At 43.5% G+C, this 19,491-nt stretch overlaps 1 protein-coding gene across 1 annotated transcript in view; it reads right to left on the reverse strand.

Annotated features, from left to right (window-relative positions):
• The window catches only part of LOC126249093 (outer dynein arm-docking complex subunit 3), a 350,869-nt gene that overhangs the window by 178,796 nt on the left and 152,582 nt on the right, over positions 1-19,491 (reverse strand). The window lies entirely within an intron of this gene.

Raw genomic sequence — 19,491 nt, forward strand, 5'->3', positions numbered from 1 at the left:
TGGAAGTCCCCTGAAGAATTACTGAGCCATGCTGCGTCTATAGTCGTCCATAACTGCTAAAGTGTTTTCAGTGCAGGAGTTTCTGCAGGAACTGACGTCTTGACTATGTATATAAATGTTCGATGGGATTAGTGTTGGGCGATCTGGATGGTCAAATCATTCGCTCGAATATTCCAAAACATTCTTCAAACCAATCATGAACAATTGTGGCCCAGCGACATGTCATAGTTGTTTGGAAAAATGAAGTCCATGAATGACTGCAAATTGCGTTCAAGTAGTCGAACATAACAATTTCCAGTCAATGATCAGCACCCACTCCATTCCATGTAGACACAGCCCATACCATTATGGAGCCACCACCAGCCGTACGGTGCCTTGTTGACAACTTGGGTCCATGGTTTCGTCGGATCTGCCACACTTGAACAGTATCAGCAGATCTTACGAACTGAAATCGGCACTCATCTGACCAGGCCACGGTTTTCCAATCGTCTAGGGTCCAACCGATATGGTCACAGGCCCAGAAGAGGCGCTGCAGGTAATGTCGTGCTGTTAGCAAAGGCACTCGCCTCAGTCACCTGCTGCTATAGCCCATTTACGCCAAATTTCGCCGCAGTGCCCTAACAGATAGGTTCGTCGTATGTTCCACATTGACTTCTGCGGTTATTTCACACAGTGTTGCTGGTATGTTAGCACTAATACCTCTACACAAACGCTGCTGCTCTCGCTTGTTAAGTGTAGGCCATCGACCACTGCGTTGCCCGTTATGAAAGGTAATGCCGGAAATTTGGTATTTTCGGCACAGTCATGACACTGGATCTCGGAATTTTGAATTCCCATTTCCGAAATGGAATGCCCTATGCGTGTTCAGAGTCTGTTAATTCCCGGCCATAGTCGCGTAGGAAACCTTTGCACTTGAGTTACCTGAGTACCAATAATTTTTGTCACGTCAGTGTATAAAATAACCATATAACTGACTACATAGCTGGGCAGCTAGATGTCAAAAAATACAAATAAAAAACTGGGAGCGCCAGAGTCAAAAATCTGAATTGCTGCCTTATGCCCTCCCGAATGCGAGCCGCCATTGGTTTGCCACTGCGCTACCTCGCTTAGGTTACGTCTTCTGAGGTTTCCCGATTTCGCTCACGACGAATGTCGAATGAGTTTCTTTGAACGCGATATGGCCGAATTGCTCCTCCATCCTTGTACATTCTGAGATTGTGCCTATTTCTAAACACCTCGTCGAGGGGACGTCAAACCATAATCTAAAGCTGGTGTTGTACACTTAGCCACAACAACCAGGGGAGGAAATACGACAAATATTTTATTCGCCCTTCTTTTAATCTACTCGGGCCATTCTTGCCTTCGACCATAAGAAATGTCGCAGCTCTGACGTGATATTTGTGCGAAGTGTAAGTAACGCAAGTAGCACGACGGTGTGGCGTGGGACGTAATGACAGAGAAAAGTTTCGTAAACATATGAGGTGAAATATGCAGGCAGCACATAGCGGACGACTGTCCTCTGTCACGTGCAGCACAGTCTGTGGATCAGCCTTGTGGTAATGTCAAGGAGGGCAGCGGTAGCCTCAATGCTTCCTGACGCCCCTCCTGCAGCATCACGTAATACCTCTTACTGTCATTTAAAATATTTAGCAACGAGCAAAAATTTTACTACCATTCAGATTTTCTAGTGATTGACGTCTAGTCCAAGAATTTACACAAATTTTTTTATTTCACTAAGGAACCTCAGCAATCGAAGAGCAGTATTATTCCCAATGGAGCCGTTCGATGATTTGACAGAGTCCTTCCAGTAGACCAGTGATTCCCAAAGTGGTCTTCATCGACCCCCTGTGGACGACTCAACCTGAAAGGGGTCCATTTGAGCGGAACAATAATAGAGGTCTACGAGAGTGAGTCCCATTTGGGCAGGTCGCCAACAAAATTCCGAATTCTTCTCACAGAGCTGAAGCTTGTTATTGTTTTCATCGGCCAAAAGACAGGGTGGAGCAACCATTTTTTTCGCTGTCCTGCCCTCGACATTCAGCGACATTATTAATTATTTTTAGCTCCACTCTGTAAAGTACCGCCCCTTACCCTTCTCCGAGGTATGGGAAGATTCTCTGGCGCTGCCTGAGACGGGCCAGGAACCGCTTCGTCACTCATCTAGAGGTATTTCATTTGCGACACAACACAGGACGTCACAATAATCACCATCTTCGTCAATCAATAGTCACGTGATCAAGGTTCTGTGTTACATCCCTGATGTTGGCAGCGGCCGTACACGAAACTTGAGCAGGCCGAAGTCAATCGACTTCTGCCGATCCACAATTACGGGGCCCTCGTTCATTACTTTCTGAACAGACTATAGTCAGGTGCTATACAAATTTAGGTGAATCTATGTCGTTGTTTGGGAGTGCCAATGTCTAAACCATATGGTGTAGTTACCTGCAAACGACCCATGTCTCCATACAGCTGGACAAGTCGACTTCACCTGGTAATGAATAGTTATTATTGGAATACATTCGTTTTGTTATGGATCAAGAAATCCATGAATAACTGTTTTCTCGAGAGCTATGACAACAAACACTAAAGGTGAATCAATATTAATGTTTTGAAAGATTATTTTATAAAAAAGCGATTCCTTTATCAAATTTAATAACAGCGGCAGCAAATGAAGTACCTGCCATATTTCTGCGCTGTCGTGTATTTATAAGCCATTTAAAACAAAATGTAACTGGGGTGTTTGCACTACACTGAGTAATCCATCAACAACACTTAGTTGCTAAAAATCTGAGTGGTGGATTACATCAATCCCTTCAGTTTGATATTAATACAGTAAATAAAATTCGAAGCCACGCCTTCAGTTCTTTTGCGCACTTATGTAAAGAAAATTACGAGAAACCTGCCTGATTATTCCTTCATACTAGAGCATGCAGGTTGTCAAAAGCTTAGTTCGGCAAGCTTTTTGTCATTTGTTGAGATAGTTTTAGGGATTTGGCATGATAAAGATCCAATTCTAAAAGAAAATTTAATCAAATGGAAACCAGACAGTGTTTACTTAAGAGATCTGTTTACTAAGTTTAATGACGTTAGCTTGTAGCTACAAGGTGACAGACGAAATCTGATAAAAGCGAAGTCCATCATTTCAGCTTTTCTTGTCAGAATAAACTAATGAAGCAAAACATTGGTGCGAATTTTCTCAGTTTCACAATTTGTCACAGATAAACTGCCAGAATGATGTTTCAACCCACGTTCAAAATTTAAATGTCCTTCACACAGACTTTGAAACTATGTTTGAGGATGTTTTGACTATGGAAATATCACAGTGAATTATCAATCCATACAGTGATATTGAAGACACGCCTGGCATATTACAAGAAGAACTGCCTGTTACATATCGTGTGTTATGGACTATCTTGAGAAAGTTTTTCAAGTCGACAGAAGCTGGGCACTCCATCGCCGACATTCTTCCGTTTGGCAACAGCTGGGCCTGGGAAATCGGACCCTATTCAGGAAACTTCCACGTGATATAGGAATACGGAAGCGCGATTTCCTCTGCATAGTCAGCTCCAGACAGCTATATTTAAACTCCCAGTTTGTCATCATTGGGACATCTGGGTTATGCTATAATGCTCAAACTGGGTCATTCGTCACCATACTTATGACACACCCTGGATCTGAAAAAACCAGGCCACTGGCAGCCTCCATTCTGCCTGTTGTCTCATGGTCTGAGATGCAGCCAGCTCTGCACCAGCCCAGTTCCGTGTTCATCAACCTGGGCAGTTCCACACAATAGGTCTGCCTGGCTCTGTCTACCGTCCCACCACCCTAACCGAGCAGCAGTTGTCTGCTGCAATGAAGCGATAGCAAGGCTGTACACTACCATTTACTTCCTTGAGAAACAGTTGTGGTGACTCATCTTAGACGTGCACCTCGCTCCAAGGTTCAACGAGCACTGCTTGCCGTCTACCTGCCGCAGACAACAATCTGCGTTTGTTTATGAATGGAAATAAAGAGCTTTGGCAACAAAGTGGCTGCCTACATTGTTTTCGCCACCACCCATCCTTCTCCACTTGCCCACACGTCCCAGTCGACACCGATTACAATAAAATTGTGCTCTCACATCTGATCTGCTACCCGATCTGTTATAGTCAAAGTGTTAGACACGGGAACTCCACCAGCTATTCATCAGAGTGCTACCCATAAAACGGAAAATAGGGTGAAGCACAAAAACGGGGTGACCACATATAAAAGCAATTAAAACTTGATAAAAGAAGAATGATAAAGGTAGATGGCAAAGAAGGTAGAGTTAATGATCCCCCAGACCCAGCACGCAGCGGGAGACACCCTACCCCTGAAAGTTGTTTAAAGCTTTATATCTGAAAATAAAATCCACTTTATCAGAGAAGACGAAGCACCAGTTCAAACGTCGTCTGCCAGTATGAGCGGCATAGAATCCAGAAGACCATACTTAGCATAGAGAGTCGGAAATAGGGGGCATTCCACCAAGCTATGAGCTACTGTCTGTTCAAATGGTTCAAATGGCTCTGAGCACTATGGGACTCAACTGCTGAGGTCATTAGTCCCCTAGAACTTAGAACTAGTTAAACCTAACTAACCTAAGGACATCACAAACATCCATGCCCGAGGCAGGATTCGAACCTGCGACCGTAGCGGTCTTGCGGTTCCAGACTGCAGCGCCTTTAACCGCACGGCCACTTCGGCCGGCAGCTACTGTCTGTAAAGCTAAGCAACCACGATATGGGGATGGCACAACACACAAGATAAAACCGTGGGTTAATGTAGTATGATCGATGTGGAGGTGATATAGGACGGTGGATTACTTCTAGGAGCAATGGACGGAGGACAACCATGAAACAGTAGTTTCCTTGATAGTGCAGAGTTTATTACGGGAAGCAGTAGCACACCAGATGATGTTCTATCTCTGAGTGAGAAGGGGCCTTATTTGTACCCTTACATCCGCACCTCGGGTCGTCAGTGCGAATGTTGGGCGAGTAATCGATTCCCTGGACAAACTCTTGGCCAGTTCGTTCCCCGGGTGACTCATGTTACTTGGGACCCAGAGAAATATAACTGAGCTGGCATTACGATTAGGACCAAAGAGACGATTATGAATAGCAGATACCATAGACTGAGAAGAGTAACATCGATCGATAACGTGGAGACAGCTCATTTTAACCACTGTTAATAAAAACGTGGTCGAGGGAGATCTGGTTAATAAAATGTAGAGGTCCGTTAATGGCCGTCAGCTCGATCACAAAAACGATCTACGTTCACAGCAAAAAAATCTTATTCCTGACTAGTGGGAAATGTAAAATGACATCCCGTCCTAGCCATGGTTTTAGAGCCATCAGTGTAAATGACAGTATCACATTGATACTCATGAAGAAATGAGACGAACAGATTGGCACCCGTTCATGCTCTGAGTATTAATCAAGGTGAAAGAGGATGTGGGAAAACACGAGTAGCACATTCTAATATAGTTAGGTAGAGACGTTCCAGTAGAGAGCTGGTAATCCCATCCGAGGGCAGGTATCAGGAGATGGACGCTCCTTGTATGGAAAAAGAGTTTGATAAGTTTGATGTGTAGGAAATTGCCGGGTGGTGACTGCGTAAGTGAGCAAGAATTGGTACCGCCAGAGGTGAACTGAGGAGGTAAGATTCCTGTTTCAGCAAGGAGACGGTTTATGGCCAGTCTTCCTCAATGATTATGGACTGAGTCCAGCGATTTCAAAGCTGAAGGTGCCGCTGAGAAATGATATAATAGTAATAATAATAATAATAATAATAATAATAATAGTAATAATAAACCCCGTGGAGGCCCGGGAAAAGAATAGGCCTCCGGTATGTTCTGCTAGCCGTAAAAGGCGACGAAAAGAGCAAACCACTAATAGGGCCAACCCCCCTTTTAGTGTGATTAGTTGGTTCAGGACAGAACTAATGAAGCCTCGGACAAGCGCTGTCATGGTCGGGGACGATGCTTGAACCCTATGCCCGTCCACAATGGTAACGACACTGCTAGCCACACGGAAAATGATTTAAATCCAAATAGAGGTGTTTTGCGGGATATGCTTCCGGCAACCACTCTAGAAGGAACATAAAGACAGAGGATGAGATGGTCAGATGTAGTTAACCGACAGCTCATGTTCTGTTATTACCAAGCAACGAACTTAGGAACCAACACAACTGGATACAGATCACAAGTATAAACAACATTTATTACCAGATACCCAGAATTAAAATTTTTAACAGAACAACGGCTAGCTGATCAGATCCGTGTAATAATCAAAAATAACAGGATACCCCAGTCAGAATTAGAAAACATCAAACAACAAGTACAACAAATACTGGAACAAAATAATGTGCAATAAGAAGAAGAAGAAAGTACAGTAATGGAATCAAACATCCCAGAGCAAACAAACAAAGAACAACACGCATCAATTAAACAATCAGAGAAATAATAAATCTTAAGACAGCCACCAGAACAAGCACAAATAGAACATGAAGTGACACACATGTTATATATAGAAGAAAAATTTCAGCTGACATATATAGAATACAAAGACACAAATACAGACATTAGACCATTCTTGCATAGACCACCAAATAACCCACAAGTCGAAACAACAATAACAACTATCAACACAATCATACACAACAAAATAAATGAAAATACAACTATGGAAGAGTTACAACTACTGGTTTATATAGGAGCACTCACTACACTAAATCTACACACTAGGCAGAGATCAGAACCAACCAACACACAGAAGAAACCCATAAAACCAGCATGGCAAAACAGGCTACAGATCAGAATAGAAAAACTGAGAAAAGACATCGGACAGCTAACACAATTTATAAGAAATGAAATATCAGACAAAAAACGAAAAAGGTTAGGTAAAATCTCACAACCAGAAGCGATAGAGCAATTAGATGAAAAGAAGCAGAAATTACAAGCTTTGGCCAAACGTCTTAGAAGATACAAAAAAAGTGAAAATAGAAGGAAACAAAACCAAACATTCAACACAAACCAAAAGAAATTTTACCAGACAATAGATAACACACACATTAAAATAGACAATCCACCAAACATAACAGACATGGAACACTTCTGGAGCAACATATGGTCAAACCCGGTACAACATAACAGACATGCACGGTGGATACAAGCAGAAACAGACACATACAAGATGATACCACAAATGCCTGAAGTGATAATTTTGCAAAATGAAGTCACCCAAGCAATTAATTCTGCGCACAATTGGAAAGCCCCTGGAAAAGATAAAATAGCAAATTTCTGGCTAAAGAAGTTCACCTCAACACGTTCACATCTAACTAAATTATTTAACAGTTACATTGCAGACCCATACACATTCCCTGATACACTTACACAAGGAATAACTTATCTGAAGCGTAAAGATCAAGCAGACACAGCAAACCCAGCAAAATATCACCCCATAACATGCCTACCAACAATATACAAAATATTAACTTCAGTCATTACACAGAAATTAATGACACACACAACACAGAACAAAATTATAAATGATGAACAAAAACGCTGCTGCATAGGAGCACGAGGATGTAAAGAGCAACTGATAATAGATGCAGAGGTGACATATCAAGCTAAAACTAAACAAAGGTCGCTACACTACGCATACATTGATTACCAAAAAGCTTTTGATAGTGTACCCCACTCATGGTTACTACAAATATTGGAAATATACAAAGTAGATCCTAAATTGATACAGTTCCTAAACATAGTAATGAAAAATTGGAAAACCACACTTAATATCCAAACAAATTCAAATAATATCACATCACTGCCAGTACAGATTAAGCGTGGAATATACCAAGGAGACTCATTAAGTCCTTTCTGGTTCTGCCTTACTCTGAACTCACTATCCAAGATGCTAGATAATACAAATTATGGATATAATATTACTGGAACATACCAACACAAAATCACAATTTGCTATACTTGGATGATCTAAAACTACTGGCAGCAACAAATCAACAACTCAACCAATGACTACAGATAACAGAAGTATTCAGCAATGATATAAATATGGCTTTTGGAACAGACAAGTGTAAGAAAAATAGCATAGTCAAGGGAAAACACACTAAACAAGGAGATTACATATTGGTTAACCACAGCGACTGCATAGAAGCGATGGAAAAAACAGATGCCTATATTAAAGAAGAACTAAAAGAAAAATATAGACAAAGACTAACAAAAATACTGAAAACAGAATTGACAGCAAGAAACAAGATAAGAGCTATAAATACTTGTGCTATACCGATATTGACCTACTCATTTGGAGTAGTGAAAGGGAGTAACACAGACCTAGAAGCACTCAATACACTTACACGATCACAATGCCACAAATATAGAATACATCACATACATTCAGCAACAGAAAGATTCACATTAAGCAGAAAGGAAGGAGGAAGGGGATTTATCGACATAAAAAACCTACATTATGGACAGGTAGACAATTTAAGAAAATTCTTTATAGAACGAGCAGAAACTAGCAAAATACACAAAGCAATCACTCATAAATACATCGGCTACACCATTGAAATTTCATAACCACTTCTACAACCCTTTAGATCACATAACATCAACAGATACGAAGAAAGTAAATTGGAAAAAGAAAATGCTACATGGCAAGCACCCGTATCATCTAACACAGCCACACATCGATCAAGACGCATCCAACACATGGCTAAGAAAAGGCAATATATACAGTGAGATGGAAGGATTCATGATTGTAATACAGGATCAAACAATAAACACCAGATATTACAGCAAGCATATTATTAAAGATCCAAATACCACAACAAATAAATGCAGACTTTGTAAACGACAAATAGAAACAGTAGATCATATCACAAGCGGATGTACAATACTAGCAAATACAGAAGACACCAGAGGACATGACAATGTAGCAAAAATAACACATCAACAACTTGCCATACAACATAAGCTAATAAAACAACACGTTCCCACATACAAGTATGCACCACAAAATGTACTGGAGAATGATGAATACAAATTATACTGGAACAAAACCATTATAACAGATAGAACAACACCACATAACAAACCTGACATCATACTCACCAATAAAAAGAAGAAATCAACAAAACTAATCGAAATATCCATACCCAATACAACATATATACAGAAGAAAACAGGAGAAAAAATTGAAAAATACATCCAACTGGCTGAGGAAGTCAAGGACATGTGGCATCAGGATAAAGTTGACATTATATCAATTATACTATCAACTACAGGAGTCATACCACACAATATCCACCAGTACAACGTAATACAGCTACATCCAAACGTGTATATACAACTACAGTAATCTGTAATTATTGATACATGTTCAATTACCCGAAAGTTCCTAAATGCAATGTAACATATACCGTGCAGTTAAAAGGAAGTCACACTTGATCAAGGTCCGCGTCACTTTCCATTTTTAACCAGACATAACGTCTGAGAAAGAAAAGAAAAGTAATAATAATAATAATAATAATAATAATAATAATGTATACATAGCCTGCAAACTGACTCGTTCCACATCATTTCGATAAAAGAATCGTTCAAATGATCTATGGAACATGTAAATAACTAAATAACTAAAACTGGTAGCCAGTAGTCCGATCTGGAAAAGACCAGGGCCTGGTAAATATGGAGTAGATTGGTATGATATGTACCCCATGAGGTATGGGCAAGGAAGCAGAGAGCATTAGACTTTATGTAGCTCTTCTTTAGTCGATGAATATGGGATCAGCCATGTCAGTTTTGTAAGGACTGAGCTGCAAAGTCCAAGCACTGGGAACCCAGTAGAATTCTGGATCAGTATTAATCATGGTACGATGACAGAAATGTATGACTCCCGTTTTTGCAGGAGAGAACTGGAGTCCATGGGAAAGAGCTAAGCAGAGGCCCTTCCTTAGGCGTGTTGGAGTTGACATTCAGCCAAGGCTATAGATTGGGAACCATCCCAAATGCAAAGGTTGTCGACACACAATACAGGGACGCTCGCTGGTCCGGCAGATATCACTAGGCCATTGATGGTGATGAACAAGAGTGTAATACTCAGCGTACAGCCCTAGGGGATACATTTCTCTTGGACCTGTGGGTACCTAAGTGATATACCCTCTCTGCCCTGAAACAACCTGCGGGATATAAAGTGACGAATAAAAATCGGTAGGGAGCATTGAAAGCCCCAGTCATGGAGGGTAAGTAAACTGTGATGGCGAGCAGTGTCGTATGCCTTACGTAGGTAAAAAAAGTGTAATGAGATGTTGGCGTTTAGAAAAAGCCTGTCGGTTGCACTCTACAACCTATCCACTTGGGCGATTGCGGATCGTCCCTCCTGGAAACCACATTGATAGGGGAAAAAAAGGCCAGAGAAGATAGAGCCTTTCAGTAATATTCAGATGGTGGAACATCTGATAATGAATTAAATCAGGGCCTGGGGCTGTATTGTGTGATGCATCAAGAGCCTAAAGCAGTTCCCACGTAGTAACAGGATCATTATATAATATGGTTTGCAGCTGGTAAAGGATAAGAGGATGTCTTCAACTTGTCTTTTATGTTTTCAAAAGGCAAGAAAGGGTGCTGTGTTGTTGCAAAGTGGGTCGCAAGGGGTCCAGCAAGAACCGCTGCCTCGGTAGAAATAGCACCATGAATGAGGAAACCCAGAACAGTTGTGGATCTTTTGCTGCCCTGCAGAGCTTGACGCACATCTGGGATGAGAGGGCGTATGTTCCAAAATATGAAATGCAGTGTTCCCAGAATTTCTTCTCACTGCATTTAATTACATAGGAAGTATGTAGCTAGAGACGCTGCAAGGCCTTTCGACGATCCTGAAGAGCTGTTGCAATGTCTTCGGTCCATCATGGCAACGCCCGGCGGCGGAAGGGGCTGTAGAAAGAGAAACAGCAGTTCCAGTGGCGTAGATGATCGCGATGGATGTGTCTCGCACAACCACGACGATGCAACTGGACAAAGAGGCATGTTGATGACAGCAGAAGAGTAGTATGAGGATGGCTGCATGGGTGCAATTTTGATATAATGTTGATATGGAAATTAATTGAACTGATCAAGTATTTAACCTCCTGACCACTTCCACAGCCTACCCGACCTCGACCACACCCACCCCAGGATGACGCTACGTGTTTTTCTCAGCATGCGCGTAGGTACCCTCACCACTCACCCTTGACCACGCCCTCTCCTCCCTCCCAAGCCTACCCTGTTGGTGGAAATTTCGAATTTTGGCGAGAATTACGAATTTTGGAGGGAGTTTAAAATTTTCATGCGAATTTCTTTGTCCCAAGCCCATTCTGACGTCCTACCCCACCCCCACCCGAGAACTGGCAGGGAATTAAAAATGGCGGTGCCCTTTCTGGGAATCGAACACTGGTCCTTCTGGATGGAAAGCCCAAGTGCACCCCCCAACCCCCCACATGCAAATTGTTCAGATGCAGGAAAGGGAGGTTAGGTTACTATACTTTATTTATTTTTGTCGGGAAAATGAAGTAAAGCTCCCGGTCCTAATTACGTAATTAATCATAAAGATCAGCCCTAATTACACAACTATATGCATAGCGCTGCACAAGGACTGCCTAAAACCAGAACACAGCTCAAAAATTGGCGATACCATACGACTGCCATTATCCTGCTGGGAAAAATTTCACAATAGCGCTCGAAACTTGTGACACACTCAAGTTCTACCCTTCACCTACAAGCTGGTGGGAAAAAGGCTGGGCTGTGAAATACTACCTTCATTCTTTTCGGCAGGAAACATGTTCAACTGACGAGATGCTGGTGTTGGACAGAGAGAAGTTTAATAAGTGAATTACCTGTAAGCATACAGCTGAGGACAATATTTATCGTTGTTTGACGTCAGAGTTCATTACAGATACATGCTACACAATCACCCTGCAGACCACGCAATCGAAGCCAATACACACTACCAGAACTGATTGGAAAATGCAACACTGTTCTCATTACATTTCGAAATTGTCGTGAGAGAATCAGCACTCATAATGAACAGGTCATATTGCAACACATATACTGGGGAAAATCGTTCTCCTCAAAAGACTGTCGAGGGGGTGGTTGTTAATCGTGCATTCTCCTCAATGGGCGTTCACGAACTAACCAACTTGCGGATAGACTTACCCCCTACCACCTCTCGTTCCTTCCTCCCTCCATCCCTCTCCTCTCCGTAGGTAGGTATAAAGGCCTGTTCAATCTTGCCGCTGGTGGTCCACAAAGAGATCCTTCTGCTGGCATTGATATACTGCCTCCAGACTGCAGAAATCAGTCACAAATAGAAAAACGGTAAGAAGAGAACGTTTCTTACAATCTGTTATGTGTATTTCTCGGAAAGACTGCACCCCTCAGGGACAACAACGAAATTCTGGGTAATGTTCCAGATCGCTTTATCACACAGCCAGCTGCTGCCGCCGCGCCACCCTTCTAGCGTGGCACGAGCTGGACGAGCTCCCTGGCCACCTTCAGTCGACCTTCCTTCCCCAACACAATAGTAAGTATAGTCAACTAAACAATAGGAGATAAAGGGACGGCCGTCCCAAGTGCAACTTGTTCGTCTAAAATATAGCGACACAGCCCCGCCCCCACACGCCACCCCACTGATTAGGGGGTGGCCTCACACAGACTAGGCATGCCCCGACTCTTCCAATAGGTCTGTCGTTCTGTGACGGAGAACATTTTTATTTAATGTCAACGCAACTCTTGTAATCAAGCATCTTTAAAGGAAAACTCAAACGCTACGATAGTAAATGTCCTCTTTACACGAAGATAGGCGCACTCCATTTTCTTTTAGATAATGAACAAAATAGGTATAGTTTTTACGTCCGACTGCAGGATACAACTTACATGTCATTATTTTGCGTCATCCAACGAAGTGCACCACCACTGATCACAAATGATAAGAGGCCTATACACGTCCATCATGTGTAAAATTGGGAAAAAATCTTCCAGTATTTTGCTGCGACAATTTCTATTACCGCAGAATGTCCTCATTATTTCGAAACCATCATCTAAGTGAAGAAAAAGCAAGAATTTAAACTCGAAAGAAAAAAAATCTATATTAAGGAATTTCTTCCAGCTTGATGTACAAATTACACGACCTGAGAGCGTCTCTCGCGTCCAGACTAGAGTCTGTAAATAAGCTGTCATGCACGGGTATATCACAAATATTTCAGACATTAGAGAATAAAAGCTTTCACACCATTTGCTTACATGTCGGAAAAAACACAATCATTTTACGGTCGACAACAGCAAGCCATAATTCGAGGGGACGTAGCTGTTTTGAACACTATGACAGGTCCCAGTTTAACAATGCGATGCTACATCATACTAGCGTTTGTGAAAAAAATCGTTGAGATCCTCTCTCTCCCTGTGTAGGTGGGAGATTGAAATTAGGTTAAAAGATACACTCCTGGAAATGGAAAAAAGAACACATTGACACCGGTGTGTCAGACCCACCATACTTGCTCCGGACACTGCGAGAGGGCTGTACAAGCAATGATCACACGCACGGCACAGCGGACACACCAGGAACCGCGGTGTTGGCCGTCGAATGGCGCTAGCTGCGCAGCATTTGTGCACCGCCGCCGTCAGTGTCAGCCAGTTTGCCGTGGCATACGGAGCTCCATCGCAGTCTTTAACACTGGTAGCATGCCGCGACAGCGTGGACGTGAACCGTATGTGCAGTTGACGGACTTTGAGCGAGGGCGTATAGTGGGCATGCGGGAGGCCGGGTGGACGTACCGCCGAATTGCTCAACACGTGGGGCGTGAGGTCTCCACAGTACATCGATGTTGTCGCCAGTGGTCGGCGGTAGGTGCACGTGCCCGTCGACCTGGGACCGGACCGCAGCGACGCACGGATGCACGCCAAGACCGTAGGATCCTACGCAGTGCCGTAGGGGACCGCACCGCCACTTCCCAGCAAATTAGGGACACTGTTGCTCCTGGGGTATCGGCGAGGACCATTCGCAACCGTCTCCATGAAGCTGGGCTACGGTCCCGCACACCGTTAGGCCGTCTTCCGCTCACGCCCCAACATCGTGCAGCCCGCCTCCAGTGGTGTCGCGACAGCCGTGAATGGAGGGACGAATGGAGACGTGTCGTCTTCAGCGATGAGAGTCGCTCCTGCCTTGGTGCCAATGATGGTCGTAAACGTGTTTGGCGCCGTGCAGGTGAGCGCCACAATCAGGACTGCATACGACCGAGGCACACAGGGCCAACACCCGGCATCATGGTGTGGGGAGCGATCTCCTACACTGGCCGTACACCACTGGTGATCGTCGAGGGGACACTGAATAGTGCACGGTACATCCAAACCGTCATCGAACCCATCGTTCTACCATTCCTAGACCGGCAAGGGAACTTGCTGTTCCAACAGGACAATGCACGTCCGCATGTATCCCGTGCCACCCAACGTGCTCTAGAAGGTGTAAGTCAACTACCCTGGCCAGCAAGATCTCCGGATCTGTCCCCCATTGAGCATGTTTGGGACTGGATGAAGCGTCGTCTCACGCGGTCTGCACGTCCAGCACGAACGCTGATCCAACTGAGGCGCCAGGTGGAAATGGCATGGCAAGCCGTTCCACAGGACTACATCCAGCATCTCTACGATCGTCTCCATGGGAGAATAGCAGCCTGCATTGCTGCGAATGGTGGATATACACTGTACTAGTGCCGACATTGTGCATGCTTTGTTGCCTGTGTCTATGTGCCTGTGGTTCTGTCAGTGTGATCATGTGATGTATCTGACCCCAGGAATGTGTCAATAAAGTTTCCCCTTCCTGGGACAATAAATTCACGGTGTTCTTATTTCAATTTCCAGGAGTGTATATCCACAACAACAACAACAAAAAAAAAAGACCGACTGTCCAGAATCAATCTGTGGTGCCATAGCCATCTCTTCCACCCACCAGGAAGCACATCATTGATATCAAATTGATAGGCTAATTGATTAAATTGACAATGACAGTCATTTTGCATGGAGAGTAATTTTTTTCAGCAATCGGATTACACTGACCAGGTAGTTCAAATGGGAGTCCCTGGAGGGAAGACGATGTTCTTTTCGTGGAACACTATTGAGAACTGACAATTAAAGCTGACCACAGTAGGACTCTACCGCCCACAACGTACTTTTCATGTAAAGACCATGCTATTAAAAACATGATCATACCTTCACCTTACATAAGAAGTTATCTTTGGTCTCCAGGCACACACAAGAATCTTTGATAGCGTTCACGTTCTGATAGAATGCTGTCTACTTAAACCTAACTAACCTAAGGACATCACACACATCCATGCCCGAGGCTGGATTCGAACCGGCGACCGTAGCTGTCACGCGGTTCCAGACTGACGCGCCTAGAACCGCACGGCCACATCGGCCGGCTGCAAAGTAGTGGAGGGGTGCTTTAGCGATGATCTAGAAACTGGGAAGCAAGTCTGCTGTGTCATTGGCTGGCGTTGAAATTACGGAACAACTAGTGGAATTGATCGCACTATCAACTGTGATGTTTATTACAATAAATTCACAGCATCTTTTCCATCCCATCCGTCCTCTGGTACGTTGTTGATTACCACATGATGATTGACTGACATCACTTATTTGAGATTGAGACAGTGTCTTAGTAGCAGCAACACCCTCTGGGGATGGCCTGCTCAGAAACAGTGATCGCACACATGACTACAATACAACGGATCGATCGAAATGGGACACCTAGACATCTGCTACTATGTCACCGTGACAGATGACTTTAAATGTAAACGTTATCAGTCACCCTTGAACAGCTGTTTGGAAACGCCTCGATAGCTTCCGCATCGTTTTTTTTATTTTTATTTTTATTTTTATTTTTTTTTATTCCAGCCATCCTGCGTGTATTGTGGAAGCAGCAGCATCATAATTTACACCGTGCGAAGTCTAGTTTCCTGTGAGAGGCAATGGATTGAGACGTGTTAATGTTGGTTTAGCGCCTGACACAGGCCTCGAAGTCATGGTGCAAAAAACAAAATGATGTGAATGATAGTCTGTGGGAAATTGTCCTCCTACAGTACAGGTGACGAAACTTTACACAGTGGACATGAGTATGTTGCAGTTAAGAAGACACGCGTAGTTTGTACATGATGGAGCTCTAGACAGAAGGAGTTTGAAACATTTCACGTAAACCAACCGTCCTATCATTTCTGAAGTATTATTCCACTGTCTGGAGTCAGTATCAGGAAGGTACCGACATGACAGAAATGATTGTAGAGCATAAACACACGCTCCTACGGTTACACAGCTCTGCACCTAAAAAATGGTGTATTGCTAATGCTATACGGTTTCCGAAGTGTTAGTCGTGCAGAATGCAATGCTCTTAATACTCTAATGCAGAATATATCTATCCAACCTCAGATGTACAACCACCTCGCCAGTTTCCTACCCCAATCACTACGGTGACACACTTTGAAATTATAAGACTGCTTCCTTCCACACTATGCTGGTGTCCTAGGATGGCATTGTCAGTGCATATCCATCGCTAGAACTGCTTATAAACAAACTACAACGAATTCCGGAGACTGCTGCTCTGTCTCTTAGGAAATTAATGGATGTTATACATCTTTTTAAGCCGGAAACACACATACCGCAATCACACTTCTCGCTTCAGTCGTGCTCATAATTAGTAGTTGAATTGGTTTTGATAGATGCTGCTGTATCTCACTAGGAAATATACCGAAGAATGACAAATATGAAACTTTTCTACAGCTGATACACTGAGGTACCACCCACACCCTGCTGAACGAAAATACACACGAAGAAGCAGCACGATCAGTAGCCACAGAGCGTTGATATATCACGACGTTTCGGGAACTGTCATACTTCCCATCTTCTGACGAAGTGACACTTCACCAGAAGTTGAGTAGTATACACTTCCCAAAACGTCACGATATGTCATCACTACCATCTGGCTGGAGACCCGAGAAACCTTCATCAGCAGTAAATGCCCGGAAAGCCTACAGTCACATATAGTCTTATTGCTTTTTACAGTAGCATCACCTCACCTCTGGTAGCATTCCTGTGCACAAAGAACTCGTGGTCTGCCAGTATGTAGCTTTGCTCATGTGTAAGATCCCCCTCCCCTCCTACCCCCCCCCCCCCCCCCCCCACGCAGCACACACACACAACGCACTGATTCTTCTCCTTAATACTTTAGGAATACCATTTTTTGTGAGAACAGCATATCTACATTCGACAGCATGTGTGAGAACACAGTTATGGATTGGATTACATATGTTTTGCACGCTCTAATATAGCATCTGTGTGTAATACTTATGTCGCCTTTGTTGAAGTACGTGTGACGAAAATCCATAGAGTTTACAGGAGAAGGTGTAGGGTTAAAACTGAATGCAGCCAGAGCATAATTTTTAAGCTTTTCTCGGCCTTGAGTGTCCAGGTACCCCAGCCCACATCACTTCCCCGCATTTCGTGGTACTTTTTCTCTAATTTTCTGTATTCTCAGTGAATTTACCCAATTTTGCAAGTTTTTTCGCGATTTCGTCGTATTTCCTTACGTATTTCCCATCAATTTGTCGTAATTATACGACGTTTTCCTCGATTGTTAACGATTTTATGTCATTTTTTCGTGTTTTTTGATATTTTTCCGTATTTATATGATCATATTGCTGGCATACCCATGCGTTCTTTGATTTTATACGAAGATATTTGAGTGTCCTATACAGCAGCCTACTAAAAAAGTCCTAAGAATTCCCCTTTTCCTGATGATCTACATGCTTGCATTTTGGATAGGGAGGTCATGAAAAGTATAGTTACACTCACCTCGTACCTGGATGAGTCTCAACGAGTGGTGCATATCGGAAACTCGTAATCTGGAGCCAAATCCGTGTACTGCTATGGCACATCAGAGAGCTTGTCTGCAGACACATGTAGTGATGCACTTGATGCAACCTCAAATTCTGGCACAGTTCTACATGCATACGCAATCTCGTATACGGAATTTGCAAAGCAGTGAAGGGGTGATTTAGCGATGGTGCATAAATTGGAAAGCAAGTCTGCAGTGTCATTGGCTGACGTTGAAATTACAGAACAACTGGTAAAATTGCTAAAACTGATCGCACTATCAACTGTGATGCTTACTACAGTAAACTGACAGTGTCTTTTCCATCCCATCCGTCCAGTGGTACGCTGTTGATTACCACATGATGATTGACTGACATCACTAGCTTGAGAAGGAGAGAGAGTCTTCCTAGGAGCGACATCCTCTGGCGATGGCGTGCACGGAAACAGTGATCGCGTACATGACTCAAATATCACGGACCAATCAAAATGGGACACCCAGACATCTGTTACATAATTTACATCGTGAGAAGTCTAGTTTCCTGTGAGACGCAATTGATTGAGACGTGTTAGTGTCGGTTTAGCACCTGACAGACCTCGAAGTCATGGTGCAAAAAAACAAATTGATGTGATTGATAGTCTGTGGGAAATGGTCCTCCTACGATACAGATGACGAAACTTTACACTGGTCTGTGGAAGCGACTTCGATCATGAGACATCTGCTCTACTGATATAAATGCGCCGGCCGGTGTGGCCGAGCGGTTCTAGGCGCTCCAGTCTGGAACCGCGCGACCGCTACGGTCGCAGGTTCGAATCCTGCCTTGGGCATGGATGTGTGTGATGTCCTTGGGTTAGTTAGGTTTAAGTAGTTCTAAGTTCTAGGGGACTGATGACCTCAGATGTTTAGTCCCTTAGAGCTCAGAGCCATTTGAACCATTTGAAATAAATGCCTGTATATTTAATAGAATCGCCACATAAGGTTAATGCTGGCACGCAGACGGTGTTTGTTTTAGATATATCGGAAGACAGGGCCGCGATAATATCTAATTGAGTTCTCTAACACATGACGTTGGCGGAGTTTTCTTAGTTCGTAGCATTTCTCTTTTGGATGGTCCTAAATAACGAGAGGAAGAGAATGTTTGGGTGACAGATATGAATGCAGCCGGAGAGACACAGATCTCACTCGCACTGCAGTACCTGTATGTAGTTTGGAGGCATACCGCAATACAGTAGCAAAACCCTCGTCCTTCTTCCATACCATGTATGATGTGGAGTCTTCCTAATTTTCCAGACAAGAAACACTGCTCGCACTATCTTTTCTACCACCAAGTGTTGCAGGAGAAAGCTTCTTTTGGAGCTGACGTTCCACATTGTACATGACTGGCGGAGCTACGACGTGTTCCCATGTCCCCAAGTGGTCAAAACACCGTCCTGTCTCATGAACTCAGCTCATCCTGTTTCTCTATGGGATGCAGATGGTCATAGAAATAGCGATCTCTGCCTTGTGTTCAGTTCTGATTTATACTGGGACGATCATGTGAACGAAGCTGCGGGGATGGTGGGCAGAGACTGAG

Source organism: Schistocerca nitens, chromosome 3 (genome assembly GCF_023898315.1).
Source record: "Schistocerca nitens isolate TAMUIC-IGC-003100 chromosome 3, iqSchNite1.1, whole genome shotgun sequence".
Taxonomy (NCBI): domain Eukaryota; kingdom Metazoa; phylum Arthropoda; class Insecta; order Orthoptera; family Acrididae; genus Schistocerca; species Schistocerca nitens.